General features: G+C 45.8%; 1 protein-coding gene across 3 annotated transcripts in view; it reads right to left on the reverse strand.

Moving 5' to 3' along the window:
- Nucleotides 1-19,904, reverse strand: part of LOC116945270 (tyrosine-protein kinase Yes-like) — a 124,567-nt gene that overhangs the window by 85,588 nt on the left and 19,075 nt on the right. Inside the window, exon 3 of one of the 3 annotated variants that reach the window (XM_032959649.2) lies at nt 13,676-13,816. The exons of the other annotated variants lie outside the window; for them this stretch is intronic. The gene's annotated coding sequence lies outside the window, so the exon portion shown is untranslated. The remainder of the gene's footprint in view (nt 1-13,675; nt 13,817-19,904) is intronic. 3 annotated transcript variants of the gene reach the window in all.

The following is a 19,904-nucleotide window of genomic DNA, read 5'->3' on the forward strand; positions in this document are numbered from 1 at the left end:
CAACTTCGAATTTCGCCCCGACGACAATTGGATAGAGCCACCGCATTCTCTGTCTTCCGACGACTGTGATGTTATTCACGCAGACTTGGTGTAGGGCTCAGCGCTAAAACACACACTGGTCCCATTGCACCACTCTGCTCTCGGCTCTCCACTTTGCCCTCTGCATAACCCACCTTCACCGCGAACTTTATTGATTATGTATTTAAACTCTAATCACCCCCAGTGATCTATGCAGGGCATGGCATTGGGCTATCTTCATCTTCACAGTGTTATAAAATAACCCCCCCCCCCCCCAGGTAAATTCCCAAATCCTTCGGAGTTCCTCCCTATTCCTGGTCCCACCCCTGTCTTCATCCCCCCCTCCCCCCCCTTACTCCCCACCACGCAAGAACCAAATCCTCCGTCCTACTTTTATAATCACTTTTTGGACCTCGGATTTCCTTTCAAGTGTGCGTGATGCGTGACATTAACCTCGTGTCGGTTCTTCTTCTTTCGTATGGCATGTAAGCAACAGTTTGTGTAAATGATGTCACAGTTGGAATGTTAAGGTCCCTCAACCGATCCAAGGCCGCAGTAGACGCCGTACGAATTACAGCAACACCGCCAGGGGGTGTGCATGGATGGCGCAACTTGTCGGTGATGCGTTTGATGGTCTGGGCTTTACCACAGTCGCAGATCGGTGAATCTTTAATTTTCCATTCATGGAACAACGCGTAAGCACACCTCCCGTGCTGCATCCGAGCGCGGTTCAGCGTGCTCCACAGACGTCGCTAGAGAGAATCCCGGCACTTCCTCGGCCGGGTCCTCAATGATGTTTTTGGTTGCCACGTTCAGAGCGGCCCACCTTTCAGACCACCGAGTGCCGGTGTCTTTATTTTCAGCTGCCAGAGCAGAGGTTCGTATCCAGGAAGGCTTCCTGGATTTAAGCCTACGGCGTGGGGGGGGGGGGTTCCTTTACGTCGCCGGAATGTCACCGGTGTAGAGATTGAACAGCACCGGGGCTAGAGCAGATCCCTGCGGGCGTCCACTATTCGATCTTCGTGGGCTGCTGGCAGGCCCATTAAGGTGGACGGTGAACCATCGGTCGCTCAGCATTTCGGCGATGAGGCTGATAGCTAAATCGTGATTTAAAGCTTTTGTGACTGCAGGAATTCATATTCTTGGGTCTTTCGGTAAAGTCACGTAGATGGGTTCAAAGAAAAGCTAACCCCCCCCCCCTTTTCCTGAAGACGACCGCTTGCGTCGCGATCGAAACGTCGCATTTTTCTGTTGTTTTTTTTATTATTTTCTTTGAACCTATCTACGTGGCTTTACCGAAAGACCCAAGAATAGGCTGATAGCTAGCCGGGCAGCTAGCCGGGCAGCTAGCCAGGCAGCTAGCCGGGCAGCTAGCCAGGCAGCTAGCCGGGCAGCTAGCCGGGCAGCTAGCCGGGCGGCTAGCCGGGCAGCTAGCCGGGCAGCAAGGCACGGCCGTCGCAAGCTTCAGCGGGAGGCTCTTCCTCCATGCGGCATCACATGCCGAGAGGGCGGTCAACAAATGCTGTCCCTGTTTTGAGCCGGCGTTCTGAGCCGGCGTTCGAAACCGGTCTCCATGTGACCTGTCAAATCCAGCACCTGGTTCGTGTTCGTGGCGCTATTTGTACGACGTTGACGCACGGCTTGATCGTGAACTGTTGTTTTTGGATTGCTTTGTTCGTGGTATTTTTTATTTGCTGTAACCGGGCTGCTATGATGTAACCAGCCCCCCCCCCCCCCCACTTTCCCCATCGAAAAAAAGCTTTTAATGTGTCAATGGTTTTTACCTCGCACAAACAAAAGCTAAACCTAACCTGGCACTACTTTTTCAGTGAAAAGTTACCGCACTGGCAGTAAATAGCATAAAATCATAGAGATTTTTTTTTTTAATTATATATTGGTAGAAAAGAATACCCCACGAACATTCGACCCCAAACGCACTTCCTAAGAATCAATGCTTATTGCGTAATTCCCGACATTTGAGAGAGAAGGGACACTGTAATCCAGGTGCTTATAGTGGTGGTGTGCCCAAAAGGTAATCGGAAGGCCGCCAGTTCAATATTTACTTAGGTGTCAATACAGCTTGCCACATAGTTTGATAACTATCATCACTGCCTTAGGATTCATTGACAGATGCCACCCGTAATTAACAGATGCCACCCATACAAGACGTGATGCGCACCTTTAATTGCAGAACTCCTCTTACCCATGACCCTATTACCCGCAACGCCCGTTATCCGCGGAAGAGATCTGTTCTGCGGACACTCCTAATATCAGCCACCCTATTCTTCCTATTACCTGAAGTTTTTCCGTCCTGCATTATAGAACGGCTTCCTAAAACGTATCCCTCGCGTGAAACGCACCCCCCCCCCCCCCACACAGCGCGAGTTAGCGGTTACGCGATACATCTTTTTGGGACAGAGTTCACGCTCACGCGGTGCGCTTCACAGTGGTGCGCTCAATTTTTTTTTTTTTTAAACGCAATTGTAACATTTTCTTTTTGAAAGTAACAAAAAAATAATTTTCAATGATAAAAATTCAAAGTAACGAAAAAAATATATATCTCGATCTGAGGCCGTCACCGCGCCTTGGCTGGGCCCAGCGTAGTCGTCGTAGATCTGAGTAGAAGCAGCCCATGGAAGCGTTCAAGAAGGCCCGCTATTACTCCTTGTTAAGTAATATTTGTAAGGCGTAATCTTTTTAATTTCGATTAATATTCGTCATTAAACTCAAAGAACTAGCATTCTTTGTAAAGTTATTCATATTATCCTTAAGTATTAAATTTATACATATATTTTGTATATTCAGGGCTAAAATAATTAAATTAAATCATACATATAAGATGCATTTTTATGGGACCTTAGGCTTCATACAGCGCACTTCGGCTTAGGCGCTGTTTTTCAGGAACGCGTGCCGCGCGTTATGCGAGGAACGCCCGCATCTGTTCATTTATCGCAAAAGGAGTCACGCTTTGTCCTGTTGCCCACGATTATCATTCACAACTGTTGGAGAACATTTTCAATTCACATGACGGATTATCGGATTTCTGATTTTCCATCATCCCCCACAATTTGATTTGCTGACCTGTCACTATACTTTGCACTCCTATCGTCTTTGTGCATTGTCGTTTGCTGAAACTTTCTGACCCGCCCGCCCGCTACTGGACATCTGTGAAAAGGAGCTTCATTGCTCATCGGATTTCTCCAGAATAAATAAAGATTCTGATTCTGACAACACAGCGGCTAAAGGGTGCGAACAAATATTTTAACTGTGGATTTGAACAAGTGTTTTTTTGGTCAAACTGCAAACCTTCGATAGTTAAATACTTTACATAGTTTAACATATTTTTGCAGGGAACATTTGTCCACTGCAAGCCGCCTATTTTAGGCACATTGGTATGCACATTTTTTGTTTAATTATCAAATTAAATTTCAGCACCCGAACCAAGATCAAAATCCAAGCCCCCCAAACACTTCCTGAAGCTGAGAGATCTCACCCAACAAAACCTCTATTATGGATATTGGTCAAGAAAGCCCACGTGTTACACTAGCTGAGACAGATGAGCACATCTTAGGCAATATTCAGAGACGAGGTTTGCGACTCAACCACCGTTGCTGAGTCAGGGCACTGCCGACCACATAATCTCCGTAGCGGAGACAACAGACCGATGATCTGTGGGTGCACTAGTACGTAACGGTGGATCACCTCTTCAAAGTACGCGCCTCACTGCACAAAGTGCGGCACCCAATGAAGCACGCTATTCATACGGCGTGAAGAGGCACACGCACACAAGGCATCTCTTCACGGTGGCTGATGAGAACGACGCACTCGTACCGAGAGCAGTGAACTCGTCAAGGGCTGAAAGGTCCACCATTAGGGGCAGATAGGCACTTCAACGCGGCACTTGGTGTTGGGGAGAGGAGTGTGTGGCTCCGCTGCAAGGGGGAAATCAAAGGGGATGAATGCTGCTCATCAGCGGTTGCCCTTCAGAGTGCTTTTGCACGTGCACTAGATTTTTGGAAATTAGGCTGCATTTTTTTTGCAGGTCCCTTATTAACGGACCCATTCAGTGCCCTCTAAAATGAGATTAATTACGTCTCTCACAACAAAAGTCAAAGCTAAATGTGCCCCATACCTGTAAGGAAACGTGTTTTTTTTTCTCTTGCAAAGACCAAAATTCACGAGGCAATACACTGCAGCATTATATACAACGTCTTTGTTTGGCCCAGGAATTCATGATTATTTTTCCGGAGTGTCCTGCTTGGGGCATTTAAGCAATTTCTTGTCGTAATTTTAATTTGCACGTGGGGGAAAAGAAAAAAACGGAAAAACCTGAGTAGATCCTCGCAAATGTGGGGCCCAAGACTCCCCCTGGAATTCTACCGGTGCAAATCCCACTGGGTGAAGACCCCGGGGCTGGCCCAGGTGGTGGGACGATGTCGCTCGGCTGGCCTGGGAATGCCCCCAGGAAGTGCTAGAGTCTGTGTATAGTGTAGTGTATAGTAGTGTAGTCGTGTATCGTAATGTATAGTGTCACGTATAGTAGTGTATAGTGTAGTGTATAGTAGTGTATAGTGTAGTGTATAGTGTAGTGTATAGTGTAGTGTATAGTAGTGTATAGTGTAGTGTATAGTAGTGTATAGTACTGTAGTGTATAGTAGTGTATAGTGTAGTAGTGTATAGTGTAGTGTATAGTGTAGTGTATAGTGTAGTGTATAGTGTAGTGTATAGTGTAGTGTATAGTGTATAGTAGTGTATAGTGTAGTGTATAGTGTAGTGTATAGTAGTGTATAGTGTAGTGTGTAGTAGTGTATAGTGTAGTGTATAGTAGTGTATAGTAGTGTATATTGTAGTGTATAGTGTAGTGTATAGTGTAGTGTATAGTGTAGTGTATAGTAGTGTATAGTAGTGTATAGTGTAGTGTATAGTAGTGTATAGTAGTGTATAGTGTAGTGTATAGTAGTGTATAGTGTAGTGTGTAGTAGTGTATAGTGTAGTGTATAGTAGTGTATAGTAGTGTATATTGTAGTGTATAGTGTAGTGTATAGTGTAGTGTATAGTGTAGTGTATAGTGTCGTGTATAGTAGTGTATAGTGTAGTGTATAGTAGTGTAGTCGTGTATCGTAATGTATAGTGTAACGTATAGTAGTGTATAGTGTAGTGTATAGTGTAGTGTAGAGTGTAGTGTATAGTGTAGTGTATAGTGTAGTGTATCGTAGTGAATAGTAATGTAGTGGCAGAGTCTGTCGCCAGGTAAAGGGAGATCTGGGGAGCCCTACTCAACACGCTGCTGCCACCGTGACCCTCACCAGGACAAGCGGACTGAGAAACGAACGATTTGCTCCTTTCCCTCCTGCAGACACGGCATGTTTGTTGAGAAATGTGGGGGTTTCAGAGAGGTTCCATCTGTAAGTGCTTCATCAATCTCACCTCAAGATCACTGGATTACACCACACACTGTTACCCAGGGTCTATTATATATAAAAAAAAACGGTCTGTTCTTATGGAAACTACCGCAGTTATTTTTATCAAATGTCAGTCTGAGTCACCACACTGTAAACGGTGCTGCTGTTTCCACATTACAGATTCACGGCTATTCGCCTCAACCCATCTCCCCGCGCAGTGAAAAGAATGCAATTTCCTGACGTGCTGTCTGCATCACGTAACAAGACATTGTTTGCAAAATATTTAATGTAAGAAACGTTTTTTGTTTATTGTCCTCATGAATTATAAGATCGCTATTGTTTTGATAGCCACGTCAGTGTGTAATAAAAAAAAAGAAGCCTTCGCGTACTCCATCAGCCAGGCAGGTTCCTCACATCGTGTTCAGCAACGACCCCTGAAGATGACACCACAGAACTACTGCCAAACTTACTTCAAATATCCTTAATGTTGCCCAGTACTTCACGGCAGGGAGAGCTGCGATTAGCACATGCGATTTAGCACGTTCGGCTACGTACGGTGCGAAAGAAGTCCAACGTACATGCAGTGCATTCATTAATCGATCAGTATACATTCTCAAGCTGCATGATACACACGTGCGAATCCAGCGCACAGGAAATTTAAGGCCGGCATCTCAGCCGTACGGCAAGGGGGGGGGGGGGGGGGCCGCTGGCTCAGCTGCTCAAATCTCAAAAATCGCCGGAAGGAGCGAGAAGACCCGCGGGCACCGCCATCGGCTACAAACCCACGTGCACGCCACCTCCGTTGCGCCTCACCGGCGGGCAACGTGTACCGCCGTCCGCACACAACGCTACGTCAATGTTTTGCAGTTGAACGCGCACACGCACAGGGAGGGCCCGCTGGCTACGAAAAAAAAAAACCCCCAGAAACATGTGGGTTTGCCCACGCGGGCGCACTGCCATCGTCCTTTGACAGCGACGTGCAATTATTACGCTTGTATTGGCTTTATAAAAAAAAAAACCGTTTGCAGTTTCCGCACGAGCGTTTTCCGTGTAATTATTAAGACGGGGGAAAAAAAAAAAATGTGCATTCGAGTCAAGCGGTGCGACTAAACTGGCCGGCCAAACCCTCCAACCGCCCGCCCGCCCGCCCGCCTGCCCCACTTCGAATGAGCTGCCCTGTGTTACGGCCTGCTATTACCATTATTATTGTTATCAATAACAGTTAACTAAATCAACACTGTAATGAAGTCACTGTACTGCAATAACGCGCTTGATTAAAATGCTGCCTGTGATTATGAAGCCATTTAAAGTATTTTTTTATTATATTTTTCTGCTCTTTTATTATGCACTTTGCATGAATACGCAAGTCGCGGATATAAACGCAAACTCAAAGGGGCAATGTGTTGCCAGACACGTCCATTCGCAAACCCAGAGCACTCGACACTCCATCTGTCACCATGTGTAGCGCATTGTGGTGGCACTCTACAGCAGTTTACAGATGTGAAAGGTTAACACGCGTCAACGACAACGCATTTAAAGCAACCACATATACATTTAAAATTTGCGATATTTTGGACAATGGCATTTTGAGATGTAAACGGTTAATCTCAAAAATTAGTTGATGATGCTGCGTTGGCAGTGGTGCAAGAGGACAATTAACACAAAAATCAAGACATTATTAGCCACAGACACCCCAAGCAAAGACACTCTAATGGATAAGACTGAACGATAGTTATGAAATAATATTTTTAAGACCATCGTCCTTTGGTGGACGATAAAATAGGTATCACTTTGTGGGGAAGCCAAAAGTGGTTTTCCTATGGTTCAACTCATCCCCACCAGAGGAATTTGAATTATTCACCAATTGCTCAGGGCTGTAAACAGATCAGTGGCATCTCAATGCTCATTTGTGCAGGGAATAATTTTGACTCGTAATTTTGTAGTCAAGTATTTAGTTGCGAATAATGTTTGGTCTCAAGTTTGGTAAATGGGCTGTGACACTGGAGGAATACAGTGGTATTCGTGACAATAGTGTGGGGTCTTTAACATCTGCTTTATTCATATAATCAATCCTAAAAATTAAACTAGCAGGCCACACGCCCTTTCGATGTGACCGCCCATCCATCTACCAAACCTTTCTTTTATAATAAAGCATAATGTCCTTGTTTCACAGTTGCACCAGTTGCAGTGCTTTCTCAGGATTAACCCGAAGGTAGAAGGCAAGATGGGTGCGAGGTGAACCCTGGGAAATAGTAGTACAGCCCAGTGGAACCCAGAGCACCAGCGCTGACCGTGCCTTCTTAGGCAGAGCCACAATTTTTTTTTACGCATAGAGCGTGCAACACTGTACATCAAAATGTGACAAAAACCACTGTCCATACCCACAGCTCAGGATACATGGACAGGAGCCTCAGTGTCTTCTTCTGGAGAAGCCTCATTAAATATCTCCACAAATATGGCTTGTCATACAGGCAGACCTCGCAGGCCAATCAGGATGAGCCTGTACATTGTGCTCAGATGGTTGACCTCCAGGTTTGTTAAAGGCCTGCAGAGAATGCAGCAGAGGGCAGTGTAGCAAAATCAATTGTTATACTGCACTTACATGTTCTCAATTATATGCTCCTTACTCTCAGCCCACACTAACCAGCATGCTGAACTGCATTTGGATATTAAAAATATTACAGACCCAAGTGCATTAGTGTACGATACTGCTCTGAACATGTATGGTGCTTCCGTAGTTTCTGGAAGAGAAAGTCTAATTTCAGTCCCTCCATTCTGAACCCAGCGTAGTCAGTGGTGCTCCTGGTCCAGTGTTGGAAATTCCAAAGTCTTATGGCAGGGCCTAGTATCTCCATAATACAACTTCCGTTGACTTCTCAAGTAGTGCAGCATCACCAGGAAGTGCTAAATTTACCAACTTGGGAGGCATGATGACAGTTGCTGATGATAACGGTGCCGAGTTGACCGTGGCTGGCATTTGAACTAATGAGGGAGAGGCTTACTGCTGTGATGAATATATTTATACATGTAATACGGTAAAGTCACGTAGATAGGTTCAAATAAAATAACAAACTACGACGTTTCGATCGCAACAAAAGCGGTCGTCATCATTTTCCTAATGACGACCGCTTGCGTTGCGATCGAAACATCGTAGTTTTTTGTCATTTTCTTTGAACCGAAAGACCCAAAGAATATGAATTCCTGCAGTCACGAAAGCTTAAAGTCATGACAGTTTAAGTTTAGCAGGGTCTGTCTGGGTCGGTTACTCAGAGAACATTTCCGCACCCAATGTGCATCTCGCTTTGCCTGTAGCTGCAAATCGCGAGCCTCCTACAGTTTACCAGCCGCCGTAAAAAAATATTCAGTGAGAAATTAAGCCCTGCGTACAATCATCACAAATGATACGAAGGACTCGTGAATTATCAACAATATTATATATTGTGCTATTTTATTTGTGTTATTTTATTTTATCAATTTATTATTTTATTCTCATTCTACGTGACTTTACCGAAAGAACCAAAGAAGATGAATCATTGCAGTCACGAAAGCTTTAAATCGAAATATTATAGAGGCCTTGAAAAGTAGAAATTAGCATAAATAGTCGAATCTAACTTATAACAATACCATCGTTTTTTTGTATTTGGGCCTCCAAAAATGACAGCCTGAGGACCGATTCGTTTCTCTCATAGGGCAAGGTCAGCTTAAAGTTTGACGTAACTTTAAGTTTGTACTAAACTTAAAAAAAAAATTTGATTCCATTCATCGGTGGACAAAGTTATCTGCCAATGGAATAGCAGTGTAGATATTCCATTACATGGTATAAACGCATTTTTAAATGTATGAATTAACAAAACAATAAAAGCCTCGCTATGTCCAATACCGTTATCACCACCATCATCATCATCCCTATGGGGTTGCTAAGATGTTTTCCGCTTGGTGGGAAGTTCACCGTCTATGGAGAGACCGGCTGCTGCCGCAGGAGGTATTTTTTTCCCACCACTGAATCGGGAACGCCCATGGAAACGCGCAGCGAGACATCGTGACTCCAGCCACTCCGAATAAAACGCCCACGCCACAGAGCTGTTGGCACGGCGTTCTTGGTGCAGCGGTTTCACAGACTTGGCACCGCCCTCAGCGAAGGGAAAAAAAAACATTAACAGGGCAAGCATAGAGCAGCCGTCCGTGAAAAGTCCCGTCACCGTGTCTCCACCTGATCTTGTAAGGGAACTGCTAGGATCCATACTCTTTGGTTCTATTGGGTAAAGTCACGTAGGTGAAAATAAAATAACAAAAAATCACGACGTTTCGGCCACAACACAAGCGGCCTTCATCAGGTGAAGGGACGAGACTGTCTGGAGGACAGCGCTGGAGTGGAAGAAGCCACGCTTAGATCACGACCTTTAAGCTGTGTGAGAAGAAAAAGACCAAGCGCCTTGACGCACAGCTTAAAGGTCGTAATCTGAGCGTGGCTTCTTCCACTCCAGCGCTGTCCTCCAGACAGTCTCGTCCCTTCACCTGATGAAGGCCGCTTGTGTTGTGGCCGAAACGTCGTGATTTCTTGTTATTTTATTTTCACCTACGTGACTTTACCCAATAGAACCAAAGAGTATGGATCCTAGCAGTCACGAAAGCTTTAAATCTAGAACTGCTGTCGAGCCTGCGGTGGCTGACCACCGTGCGATGGCCGTGTCGTCGGATTCCGATGAGTTTAAAGAGAAGAATCCACACGTGTGCCACGTGAGAGCAGTCGTTGCCGCGTGTTTGCCGCTGGTGTTTTTCGAATGTGTTTCACGGCACAACGCCTTTAACATTTTCGCTGCCGTTTCCAGCGACGCACTCGGCGCATTGTGACACTTCCAAAATGTTTGATAGGGTGCGGAAAAAAATGTTTTGATTTAAAGCTTTCGTGACTGCAGGGAGTCATATTCTTGGTTCTTTCGGTAAAGTCACGTAGAAGGGAAACAATAAAATAATAAAAAAAAATATAAAACAATACAATTCTCACGACGTTTCGACTGCAAACACAAGCAATCATCATCAGGTGTGAAACCAGAGCAAGAAAATTTGAAAAAAAGTGGCGGGTTTTTTTTAACGTTAGCACCACGGAGAGCGATTTGACAGTTATTCAGATGGACGAGGGTGCAGAAAACCAAGCTTCTTCACATGCCTCCCTCACTATATTAGTGACATGTAATCATACATTAGTAATACCGGAGTGTAGCCACTCTGCTATATCTGCTCGAACAGCACATTATATCTTTAGCAACTCTACCCCAAGCTGCGTGGCAAAAGGTTCCATATTGATGGAGTAAGCATGCACGCATGGGTGTGGTGAGGCTGGGCTATACACACCGTTGCCCAAGCCAAGCCAAGACAAATTTTAAAAGCCGGAGAAAGATAAAGAGATACATTGGGTGGATGCATAGCCCGGGGGTGTGCTGACTCATCCTCCCAAGCTTAAAGTTGACAGTTGGATTGAAGATGCCATTAGTGTATCAACGTAAAAGTCAAAATCCCAAGTTTTTTTTTTCAATTGCCTGCCAATAAATAATTTCATCAAGTACAGCGACTTCAGAAAAAAAATGCATCGGGGACTCCCATTGTGCGGTTGTGAAGACATGCAGGCAGGCGCAGAATATGTCGTGGCAATCCACATTAGCAAACACCATCCTGCAACAGGAGAGGGCGAGTGGTGGCGCAGTGGTTAGCACACTGCGGTACGAACCGGGCCACGTGAATTCAATCCCCGGCCTGAGTTCGATTCCCGGTTAACCCCCAAGTTTGATTCCTGGCCATAGCTAAACACCGCGGTGGCGAGATGTTAACCACCTCGCCTGGTATATTAAGAGGTTGCGGGTTTGAACCTGACGGCTGTATTTGGCTGAGAAATATATCCACGTGATCAGGTCACTTCTGAAAAAGAGCGATATAGCTCAGTGGGCCTTACCTGGCAAAATTAAACACGAGTTAAGTTTATATCTAAATCAGTCCTGTGCTTCCCCTTTGTCCAACCAAACCAGCATGCTAAAGTACGGTCGAGAAATCGTCCTGGCCCGACATCGCTTTCTTTTGCCTTTCCGCTAAATCCAGCTGGGTGGCACCGTGGCAGAATCACTCCATCGGAGGACTCCCAAGTTCAAATCCTGTTCGGGTTGTCACCTCAGCCGTTCGAACCCTCCTCTGGGGTCGAAAACATCTGTGGCACTTTGCGGCGAGTCAAGAGTTGCAGCAGAGCGGTACAGAGAGAGAGAGAGAGAGACTGAACACGATTAGAGGAATGTGGAATTTCCACCACAGGCTCGGGGGGGGGCGGCACCCACAGAGTGCCGCCCCCCCCATCCCCGGGACGGGTCTCCCACTCTCATTAGGGTGCCGTAGCGTGGCTCCTTTGACCCTTAAGCATTTCACATGGATCCGAAGAATCGTAAATAAACTCTTTGGTTCTTTCGGTAAAGTCACGTAGAAAATAAAATCAATAAATAATAGACTACGACGTTTCGTTTGCAACACAAGCAACCATCGTCAGGAAAGACTGAATGATAACACACAGACACGACAACAACACAGTCAGACACACATGCAGAGAGAGACACACACCAAGACACAACACAGACACGGCAACAACACAGACACACATGCAGAGAGAGACACACACAAAGACACACCGAGCGAGACACACACCAAGACACAACACAGACACGACAACAACACAGACAGACACACATGCAGAGAGAGACACACACCAAGACACACCGAGCGAGACACACACCAAGACAAATGTGTGTCTGACTGTGTTCTTTCCGTGTCTGTGTTTGATCATTCATTCTTACCTGATGATGGTTGCTTGTGTTGCAACCGAAACGTCGTATTCTATTATTATTTGATTTTAATTTCTACGTGACTTTACCAAAATAACTAAAGAGTAATTCCTGCAGTCACGAAAGCTTCGAATCTAATCATAAAAAACACAACTGGCTTTGGGCAGCTTGTGGTTAGCAAAATCGGCTAAATACAGGTGATGAATGCGCGTCTCCCTTTTTTTATTTGTTTAAAGACTGCGTTTATCCACGATACAGGTTTTTTTTTGTGTTAGATCGCGTAAATATATAAACGTGTCGTTAAACCCGCCACCACCCGACACGGCCAACTAGTAAGGGGTTTGTCACGTAAACAGAACGTGGCCAATTCGTCACTAGTACAGCACTAACCGGTGTGTTGGAGAGCCAAGCCAACAACATTTACAATCTGACTACGACGTTTCGCCAGTAATTACAACTAGCTTCATCAGGCGACAGCCAGATTTGTGGAGAAGTCTAACTGTTTAGTTCCTTAAATCGAGGCGTAGATGTGATGATAACACTTGTGTGCCCTTTTTGCGCGTAATGGGGGGGGGGGGGAGGGGTTAATGAATCAACGTACATTATAGCATGCGCATTATGCGCATGCCTTTATATTGACGCCTGAGCGGGCACTTCCACTTTGCAGCTTTGGCTCGCACATTTTAACGGGAAATGACTGTGGATATAAATGTAGCGAAGATGAATATGACAAAACAATGCACGGTAGATGTAACAAGATGTTTCGCGGTTTATCCAAGCGGTGTTCATACATCCAGCAAGTACGGCATCCTGCGTGTCTTTATACGGAGAGATCTCAGCACATCCAGGACCTGGGAGATAGAGCTTCAGTAATGGCCCAGTGATATTAGTGTCGACAAAAACAAATGTGGTGAATACACGCCAGTGGAGAGCAATTGTGCAGCAAAGTCTGGAAAGGCCAGCTGTGATGCAGGAGTCATCAATAACCATCCTATGTCAAGACGTGCATTAAAAAAAAAATTTTGTTAAAGCAGTCTTTAGTTACGATTTAATACCTCCACATGACCCGCGCATTTTTCAGCAGTATCGGATATTTAGAAATGCTAAATTGCCTAAAAAAAGAGAAAAATACACGAGGTGACGTTTTGGGCAATGTGCCTCTCTTCGCAGCACACACACAGAGAGGCCAGAGAGCACAGTTTCAATTCACTTTCATTTGATGACCTCTTGCGCTCACGTCTGCGAGCGTTTCCTACTTCCGCGGAAGAACATTCACCGCGACCGAGTGAATTCGCGCGCCGCGGGCGGCACGCGAATACCCGCGGCGCCCTCCGCCGCTGGCCGAGCGGACACCGCGCGCTCGCCCACCGGCCCCCGTCTCCGCCTCCCCCGACGCGCCGCCGCCGCCGCCGCCGCCGACAGCCGCCGACAGCTCACCTCGCCGCAGTCAGAGGAGACGGAGCGGGGACGCCGTGGAGCCGAAGCGAGCGGCAGCGGCGACGCTGGCGACGCTGGCGACGCACTCCCACCGCACGCCGCGGCCGGCGCTCTGCCCTCGCCGTGGCCGCTCGCCATTTCCTGGAAGGGGCAGCGAAGCGGAACACACGTTGCTTCCCCCCCCCCCCCGCCCGCCGCTCGTCGGTGAGCAGGGCAGATCGAGGAGGAGATGGAGCGCCCGCAACCGTCGCCGTTAGATCGGCGGCGGCCGCGGCGGCCGCGGCGGCGGCCGGTGACAGATTAAAGGAGGGGCAAACCGGGCATGCAGAGCAGCGGGAGACCCCCCCCCCCCCGCCCCCGCGCCACCACCCCCTGCTGAATAAGTCAAAGTGTCTCCGAGCTCAAAATAAGAGATGGGAGGGAGAAATTCAGCAGGAGTGCGGAGGGTCCCCGGTTGCTCTAGAGGACGAGAGCCGGCTTACCCGTTAGGTCACAGCAGACGCCGACAGATTAACCGTGGGGCAGGCTGGGCACAAAGAATTCTGGGCCACTTCAATGAATAGGTCAAAAAATGTCAATGTGTCTCCATGCTACAATCAATATTGGGTGTTGTTCTCCAACGGTGGCCCTGGATCGGTTTGAAAACACACAATACTATGGTGGGGCTGGGTCTTCCCACAGGATGACCACATCCCTTGCTGTTATGAAGAGTTGTCGGGACATATTCCGTGAAACGATAGCAATACAAAACATTTTTTTTTTAAGTGTGGCAATTGCTAAATCAGTTTGCCACAGCTTTGTAACTGTATTTCACATTATTATTGTATGTTATGTGCTTTGCTGTGCTCCCAGTACAAATAATGATTGCTTAAAGGATCTTTGACTGAAATTCACTCAACTTAAGCCCGTCATAAAGTCTCAATAAACATTACAATTTACTGCTCACAAGGCACATGCTGTCGGTTAAACTAAACATTTCAAAATAATAGTATATCCTCATGCTGTCATGACTCCTGATAACATTTTACAAAGCAATCATTTAATATATCCCTTTTTAATGATTCATGTTTTTGTTCGCAAACATTCTGCAAGAAAATAAAATAGATGAAAAAAAAATGAGCAGCTGTAATAACGATATCATTCTAAATGGATGATGCGATTAATTTAAAACGTAGACTTTCGCGACCAATATTGCCCATAAGGGGTTTTTAGGTTAGATCGTGTAAATATAAATGTGCCGTTAAACTGTAAATGTTGCGGGTGTACTCTCCAACACACACCGGTGTGCTGAACTAGTAACTAATTGGCATGTTTTGTTTACGTGACAAGCCTGACTAATTTGTTGTCGGGTATAACGACACATTTATATTTACGCGATCTCACCCAAAAACCTCTATTGTGGATGATATGATTATCGTGGACCTTATATCGTAGCGTCATTATTACCATAGCAACGACAATGCCAGGTCATAGCAGGCGAAGACTTTACTCATAAATCAGAATGGGCATTTAGGAAGCTCGGGTAACCCACTGTGTAAAGGTTTGCAATGGACAGATAGTTCCTCTGCTCCAACGATCCATGGGCAGTGCTCCTCTGCATTGCCAGATGAGAAGCAGCGGTGAAAACTCCACATTCCTTTAGCAGGCGCGAATCCATTCATAGGATAACCACAGGCCTTGCTGTTTTGTAACCGATGGATTCAACATACGCGAGACTGGGGATTTAGGAAAACAAAATTCGATACATCGTTCTTCAACTCACCTATCTGTGGTCCTAAGCAGGTGGTGGGGAATTCCACATTACTGTGATGGGAGAGTCCCTCCCTGGGATATAGCCACTCCTCTCAGATTTAGGTCACAGCATTCATATGTCTTCTTTGGTTCTTTCGGTAAAGTCACGTAGAATGAGAATAAAATAATAAATTTATAAAATAAAATAACACAATAATATTCTCACGACGTTTCGGCCACAACAAGCGGCCTTCATCAGGTGAAGGGGCGAGACTGTCTGGAGGACAGCGCTGGAGCGCTGGAGCGCTGTCCTCCAGACAGTCTCGTCCCCTTCACCTGATGAAGGCCGCTTGTGTTGTGGCCGAAACGTCGTGAGAATATTATTGTGTTATTTTATTTTATAAATTTATTATTTTATTCTCATTCTACGTGACTTTACCGAAAGAACCAAAGAAGATGAATCATTGCAGTCACGAAAGCTTTAAATCGAAAGCATTCATATGTTTAATTAACGATAGTATAGACTGGGCATTTACCAATCATGTGACAAATACTTAAACCCATACGAATCCTCACACTGGAAAATACTTCAATTTTCGCTCTTTCGGAATAATTAAGATTCCCCGACACGTCTAACGTATAATCGTTGAACCGGTCGTGATCCCTCTCCCCTCCACCAACCCACACAGCCCCCCATGGCACGAGGAGCCCTTCATCCAGCAGTGGATTAACAAAGGGTCATTCAAATGCACTTGCCAGTGGTCAAGGTGTCATCATGCTGAAATGTGCAGTGAGCGGTGTTCATCTCTGTTCAGCCCTAGGCCACTGGTACAAATTCCAGCTTTCCTAGGAACGGGACCAGGATGTCCAGAGGCCCACCACTGTTGATTTGCTACAATGGGGTACCTATTTTAATGACCCTGTAGGGATGATGGGCTGAGTCAAGCCCTGTCCAGGATACGAACACACACATACACATTACATATATTAAATTATAATTACGAATATATAAATATATAAACAACTTCACTGTACACATATGTATCCCAAACAGCTTCCTCTAATCCCTGGTGAGAGCCCATTGCATTACAATATTACTTACGCTGGCAAACTGATTGCAATAACAACCAAGTTCAAGTGAGTCAAAGTTCTAAATTCCCAAAATGTGGTACAGTAAAATCTTGGATTGCGAGTAACTTGGTCTGCGAGTGTTTTGCAAGACGAGCAAAAATTTAAAATTAATATTAATTTGATAAACGAGCGAGGTCTTGCAATACGAGCGGTACGTATAGGCTTTGTGTGTCGAGCGTCACGTGATCACAACTGATATACGAGTGCTTTGATTTACGAGTGCTTTGGATTACAAACAAGTTTCCGGAACGAATTATGCTCGCAATCCAAGGTTTTACTGTATTTGTATTTTGGTCATGATGTATCTAACGTAAATAGTGGGTGGAGTGGTGGCACGGTGATTATCACACTCCACAAACTGAACTCGCCCCCCCCCACCACCACTGTTCACCAACCTACACTGATCAGCGTGGTGAAGTATAGTCGAACATGATCCTAAACCCAACTTATCTCAAGTAAATGTACCTAAATCACGGAACAATTTGAAGAGATGCCACCAGAACATAGGAAAGCCAAGAGCTGCATACCGGCCAGAGTTAACTCAAGCCATGGAAGGTTGTTAAGCATCGTCATTGCCATCGTCATCATTATCCCCAGGCCTTGGTAAAATAAGAACCCCAAGGAAATGCTGCACCAGTATGTAAAGGGGAAATGAACAGAAGTTGGCCATGAGATGGAACGGTCCCGTCCAGGGGCGGAGCCAGGATTTTGACTTTGGGGGGGCTGACCTCAATATTGTGAGATATCCAGTGTTTATCTTTTCCAATGGGCACCACAAATGTATAAAACAAATTTTATTGGATTTGAACGCGGAGATTATTAATAAGTTGGAGCCGTGGATGTGGCTGATAAGTTCGATAAGTTCGAAAGGCTGCCGCTCAAGCAGCCTGCAGGGCAGCACAAGGTGGCAGCACAAGGTGGCAGCCTGCAGGGCAGCACACAAGGTGGCAGCCTGCAGGGCAGCACAAGGTGGCAGCCTGCAGGGCAGCACAAGGTGGCACCACAAGGTGGCAGCCTGCAGGGCAGTACAAGGTGGCAGCCTGCAGCATTTTGCAGCAGCCGGATATCCGGTAATCCCGATTACCGACTTTCCCAAAATTTCAGGGGGGGCTGAGCCCCCCCCCCGCCCCCCCTGTGGCTCCGCCCCTGGTCCCGTCATAGGAAGGTGGAATTTCCACTGCTGGTTAACAGTCGCCATTGATTATAATTATGAGCACCGCCCACGTTTGTGAATCCTGACCTTTTAAAAAAAAATGACGCGCAAGCTTTTGCAACGTAACTATAATAGAATGAACCCATATAAATACTGTTTTTATTGGCATTGTAACAGACTGGGCCTGTATCATTTTGGGACACATCTTAGCCTTTTTGGAATGCTTTGAATTGAATTTAACGTAACTTGTCTCCGCTTTGTCATTCACAAAGGTAAGATGTTGCGAGCCATCGTCCGACTACAAATACTAAAGAAGGTTATAAATGACGTCACGCGATTTTGGACGATTTTGACCCCCCCCCCCTCGTCACACGGCGCCACAAAAAGTCAGACCCCCCTCCTCAAATATGACGTCACAAAGCTCTGCCCCCCCCCCCCAAAACCATATTTCCATTTTGAAAATAAAACACGCTTCAAATCGCTTTAAACTATTGTCATTGTAAAGCGTTATTTAATGTGGCGCTGCACACTGATGTAGGAGAAAACATTTATTAAAAAGTTTGTTTAATTCAGTAGAACGTGTTGTCTACATTTATTTAAAGTTGTCACATCAAAATGCGCGTCACATTTCTCAAACCCCCCTCCCCCCCCTCGTCACACATCGTCACAAGTATCTGACCCCCCCCCCCACCCCCAGGTGCGTGACGTCATTTATGGACGGCCCCGATGCCTTTTACTTACCCAGGAAGAGCCTTGATACGTTGAAAGATGTCTTTCAGGGGGAACCCTCCATTTGGGACGTTGGGCCAAATTCCATTTCTATTTGTGATGTGGGCGAGAACCCACACGTATGATGGGAAAGACGCAAAGCTCTGCACGAATTCAAGGACATGCTGCTGTTGTGTTGCAAGCTCATGGCTGCTTCGTAGGCCAAAGCCGACGGCACCTGGTATGCCTTCAGAGCTCTGGCATCTGAGTGCTATCCAGCGAAATGCTTTAACATGCGACTTTCACACACAACACCAGACGCACAAGGTAAATAGATGAGTGAGTTGATAAATACAAGAACGAACCAAGGCTCAAATCAGCTGAGCTTCTGAGGTTCAAGGATGTGTGAATTCAGGGTGATGTCGTCTTACCAAACCTTAAAGTGCTGTCGATACAAAAAGAATAAAAGCTATCGTTTCTTGTAATCAGTTGCAAAAAATATGCTTGGTTCTTTCGGTGAAGTCACGTAGAAGGGAAACAATAAAAGAATAAAAATAAAACAATAAAATTCTCACAAGAATGAGAATTGTATTTTTTATGAATGAGAATTGAATTGTATTGTTTTATTTGTATTATTTTATTATTTCACTTCTACGTGACTTTACCGAAAGAACCAAGAATATGAAAGCCATTGTAATAATATGCCCCTCACGTCTGTGCTTCCAACCTTCACCATCCCACACTCGGGTATAGTGAAAAGGTAGTAAGCCAAACCTCCACAAACCCACACATGGTATAAGGAGGCCCTTACCCAGCGATGGATTGCCAAAAGGACCGTGTAGTCCATATCGGATGGCACAATCAGCACTTAACTGTCGAGTGCTGAAACCTAAAATGCCACCCAGCAGAATCGCGAGGCAGATATTTTTTTTTACTGTTTCCCTTCTACGTGACTTTACCGAAAGAACCAAGAATATGAATCCCTGCAGTCACGAAAGCTTTAAATGAAAAGTTGCAAAAATGTTAAATTAACCTCAACGGGCTCTTTATTCAACTCGGCGAGGGCCCATTGATTACGGGAAGGTCATGAGCTCAGATCCATGCCATCACCCCCCTCCCCCCACCAAGGTTAACAGCAGGAGCCCAATGAGTTGATGCGCCCCCCATCACCTACAACCCCTCACCGGCAATGCCTTGATCATCATGATTCTTGTTTAAACTAGGCAGAGAATAATAATAATGATAATAATATCAAATCGTAATGCGCACAGTTTTCGCTCGCTCTCGAAGAGAGGGAACAACCCAAGGAGGCACAAGCAACCAGACAACCAGACAGGCCACCAACCACTGCCCACGCTCTGACATCCCCTATATATTAAGTTGTTTTCAGCTGATCCATGTATGGGAGGAAACCAGAGCATCCTCAATTCCTGTACAGATAGGAACGGATTGAGATCAATCCACTTTCCGTACTGCCATCTCCTGGCAAGTCATGGTGTGGTGACC

The sequence above is a fragment of the Petromyzon marinus genome, chromosome 23, assembly GCF_048934315.1.
Source record: "Petromyzon marinus isolate PM22_M1 ecotype Great Lakes invasive population chromosome 23, UKy_Petmar_22M1.pri1.0, whole genome shotgun sequence".
In the NCBI taxonomy this organism is placed as follows: Eukaryota; Metazoa; Chordata; class Hyperoartia; order Petromyzontiformes; family Petromyzontidae; genus Petromyzon; species Petromyzon marinus.